Below are 4,473 nucleotides of genomic sequence, written 5' to 3' on the forward strand. Positions count from 1 at the left end.
TGGGGGAAAGGAAATTATGATGCGATTAGGCAAGATGTGGGAGGCGTAGGATGGGGAAGGAAACTTCAGGGGATGGGCACAATCAAAATGTGAAGCTTATTCAAGGAGCAGCGACTGCGTGACTTGATAAGTATGTACCTGTGAGGCAGGGAGGAGGTTGTGGAGCGAGGGAGCCGTGGTTTACGAAAGAAGTTGAAGCGCTTGTCAAGAGGAAGAAGAAGGCTTATGTTAGGATGAGACGAGAAGGCTCAGTTAGGGCGCTTGAGAGTTACAAACTAGCCAGGAAGGATCTAAAGGGAGAGCTAAGAAGAGCAAGGAGAGGACACGAGAAGTCATTGGCGGATAGGATCAAGGAAAACCCTAAGGCTTTCTATAGGTATATCAGGAATAAAAGAATGACTAGAGTTAGATTAGGGCCAATCAAGGATAGTAGTGGGATGTTGTGTGTGGAATCGGAGGAGATAGAGGAAGCGTTGAATGAATATTTTTCGTCATTATTTACAGTAGAGAAAGAAAATGTTGTCGAGGAGAATACTGAGATTCAGACTACTAGGCTAGATGGGATTGAGGTTCACAAGGAGGAGGTGTTAGCAATTTTGGAAAGTGTGAAAATAGATAAGTCCCCTGGGCCAGATGGGATTTATCATAGGATTCTCTGGGAAGCCAGGGAGGAGATTGCAGAGCCTTTGTCCTTGATCTTTATGTCGTCATTGTCGACAGGAATAGTGCCGGAAGACTGGAGGATAGCAAATGTTGTCCCCTTGTTCAAGAAGGGGAGTAGAGACAGCCCTGGTAATTATAGACCTGTGAGCCTTACTTCGGTTGTGGGTAAAATGTTGGAAAAGGTTATAAGAGACAGGATTTATAATCATCTTGAAAAGAATAAGTTCATTAGCGATAGTCAGCACGGTTTTGTGAAGGATAGGTCGTGCCTCACAAACCTTATTGAGTTTTTCGAGAAGGTGACCAAACAGGTGGATGAGGGTAAAGCAGTGGATGTGGTGTATATGGATTTCAGTAAGGCGTTTGATAAGGTTCCCCACGGTAGGCTATTGCAGAAAATACGGAAGTATGGGGTTGAAGGTGATTTAGACCTTTGGATCAGAAATTGGCTAGCTGGTTGATGGCAAATGTTCATCCTGGAGTTTAGTTACTAGTGGTGTACCGCAAGGATCTGTTTTGGGGCCACTGCTGTTTGTCATTTTTATAAATGACCTGGAAGAGGGTGTAGAAGGGTGGGTTAGTAAATTTGCGGATGACACGAAGGTCGGTGGAGTTGTGGATAGTGCCGAAGGATGTTGTAGGGTACAGAGGGACATAGATAGGCTGCAGAGCTGGGATGAGAGATGGCAAATGGAGTTTAATGCGGAAAAGTGTGAGGTGATTCACTTTGGAAGGAGTAACAGGAATGCAGAGTACTGGGCTGACGGGAAGATTCTTGGTAGTGTAGATGAACAGAGAGATCTTGATGTCCAGGTACATAAATCCCTGAAAGTTGCTACCCAGGTTAATAGGGCTGTTAAGAAGGCATATGGTGTGTTAGCTTTTATTAATAGGGGGATCGAGTTTCGGAGCCACGAGGTCATGCTGCAGCTGTACAAAACTCTGGTGAGACCGCACCTGGAGTATTGCGTGCAGTTCTGGTCATCGAATTATAGGAAGGATGTGGAAGCTTTGGAAAGGGTGCAGAGGAGATTTACTAGGATGTTGCCTGGTATGGAGGGAAGGTCTTACCAGGAAAGGCTGAGGCACTTGAGGTTGTTTTCGTTGGAGAGAAGGAGGAGGAGAGGTGACTTAATAGAGACATATAAGATAATCAGAGGGTTAGATAGGGTGGATAGTGAGAGTCTTTTTCCTCGGATGGTGATGGCAAACACGAGGGGACATAGCTTTAAGTTGAGGGGTGATCGATATAGGACAGATGTTGGAGGTAGTTTCTTTACTCAGAGAGTAGTAGGGGCGTGGAATGCCCTGCCTGCAACAGTAGTAGACTCGCCAACTTTAAGGGCATTTAAGTGGTCATTGGATAGACATATGGATGAAAATGGAATAGTGTAGGTCATTTGGTTTCACAGGTCGGCGCAACATCGAGGGCCGAAGGGCTTGTACTGCACTGTAATGTTCTGAAAAAAAATTCGAATCATGTTGTATTGGAATTTTTCTAAGTTTGAGGATTGCTTGCTTTCTGCTGTATATTTATTTGCTTTCGACAGGCATCTCAGCAATATCATCAAATGAGACAGTATTGTGATAAGTTGGAGCAGGGAGCACAGCATCTCAAAATTCCAACATGAATCTATTCCTTGTCCTTAAAACTTCATTGGCAAATTGCAAGTTGGAAATCTTTGATGGAGGAGCATTATACCTGATTCAAGCCACTGCAACAACTGACTTGTGAGTGCCAGAATTTCATAACGGAAAAGACAAAAAGATACCTAGTGTCTGGTATTCGTCATCTTAACGATCTCAGCAAGAACAACGGCAAGAATATAGCGGTTTTAACGTAATAAGACCTCCCAAGGCACTTCACAGTGGTTTTGTAAACGAAAGGTCACACGGTCATCTTGGGAAATAATATAGCAAATGATCAAAAGCTTGGTCAAAGAGGTAGGGTTTAAGCCGTGGCTTCAGGTACAAACGCGAGGTAGAGAGGAAGAGAGATTTAAGGAGGATGTTCCAGGCTTAGGGTCTAGTAATTCTGAGGTACAGCCACCAATGGTAGCCTGAATTAGATGAATGCAGGTCTCTCAGAGGGTTTCAGGGCTGGAAGCAATTACAAAGATTGGAGCGATATAAAACGAGGACAACAATTTAAAAATTGAGGCATTGTTTTTCTGGGAGCCTGTGCCACTTAGCCAGAACTGGAATGATGGGTGAACAGCATTTGGAGCGAATTCGGACATAGGCAGCAAAGTTTTGGATGATCTCAATTTCACAGAGGGGAGAATGTGGGAGGCCGGCCAGGAATGCATTAGACAAGTCAAAACTGAAGGTTATAAAGGCTTGGATGAAGGTTTCAACAGTAGAAGGGTCGAGACAGGGGCAGAACCAGGCGAAGTTGTGGAAGTTGGAATAGGTGATCTTAGTGACAGCACGGATATGTGGTTGAAAGGCCATCGTGGGGTCAAAAATGATACCAAAGCTGTGACCAGTCTGGTTCAGCCTTAAACAATTGACAGGGATAGGGATGGAATTGGTAGTGAGCGATCCAGGTTTGTGGTGAGAAACCCTTCACAACATCCAATTGGAGGAAATTCTGCTCATTAGTACTGGATGTTGGATAAGCAGTCTGATAATTAAAGAGCCGTGGAAGGGCCGAGTGAGGTGGTCACGAGGTAGAGCCTGGTGTTCCTAGTGTACATATGGAAATTGACATTGTATTTTCTGATGATGTCACTCAGTCCCAGATTGTACATCAGAAATAGGAGGATTCCAGGGATTGATTCTTGGGGGTCGCCAGAGGCTACTGTGCGAGAATGTGAAGAGAAACCACTGATGGCGATTCTGTGGCTCGGATTAGATAGATAAAAATAAAACTATCGAGCCAGATGACAGTGGAGAGACGTTGGAGGAAGATGGTGTGATCAACTGTGACAGAGACTGCAGACAATTCGGGAAGGTCAAGGAAGGAATAGATTACTTTTGATATAGTCACACATGGTTTAATCTGTGACTTTAATAAGGACCATTTCTTTATTGTGGAAGTGGCAGCAATCTGATTGCAGGGATTCAAACCTGGAGTTCTGGACAAGATGGGCACTAATTTGGGAGGTAACAAAACTTTCAAGTAATTTGGAGAGGAAATAAGGTTGGGTATAGTGTGGAAGCTTGCGAGGATGGGTGAAGGGTTATTCTTTTTTGAGGAGAGGGGATATGATGGCTGATTTAAAGGAGGAAGATACAGAGCTCGAGGAGATAGTCCCATTAACAATGTGAGCTAACATGGGAGCCAGGAAGGGAAATTACGCAGTCATTTGTTTAGCGAGAATAGGATCAGAGAGCAGGAAGTGAGCCTTATGGTCAAGATGAGCTCGCAGATGGCATGAGGGGATATATGAGGGAAACTAGAGAAGGAAACAAATTCAGGGCGATGGCTGTGCAAGCCTGAGATGAAGTGCGCCCAGATTGGCTGTGAGCAGGGAGGGAAGTGATCGAGGCAACTGAACAGTGAGTCTCACTCTTGGCGAGAAAGTAATCCACGAGCTCCTCGCACTTGTTGTTGGAGGTGAGAGTGGAGGAGAGTGGGAGCAGACTTTTAAAATGTCGGGTTGCAGTGGAGCAAAAAAAGCCGGGATTATCTTTGCCAGGATAAATCGTGAACTGTTTCCACAGATAAATCAGGGCCAAATAGAGTTTGGTGCGGTTCAGTCACATCTGTCGATGAATAGCTCAACCACTTGTCCACGAGACTATTCAAGTCTGTGTCCCTCATATATCAGGAATCGGTCATGAAGGCTAGAACAAAGGGAACGG

This window comes from Heterodontus francisci, unplaced genomic scaffold (assembly GCF_036365525.1).
Source record: "Heterodontus francisci isolate sHetFra1 unplaced genomic scaffold, sHetFra1.hap1 HAP1_SCAFFOLD_571, whole genome shotgun sequence".
Lineage (NCBI taxonomy): Eukaryota > Metazoa > Chordata > Chondrichthyes > Heterodontiformes > Heterodontidae > Heterodontus > Heterodontus francisci.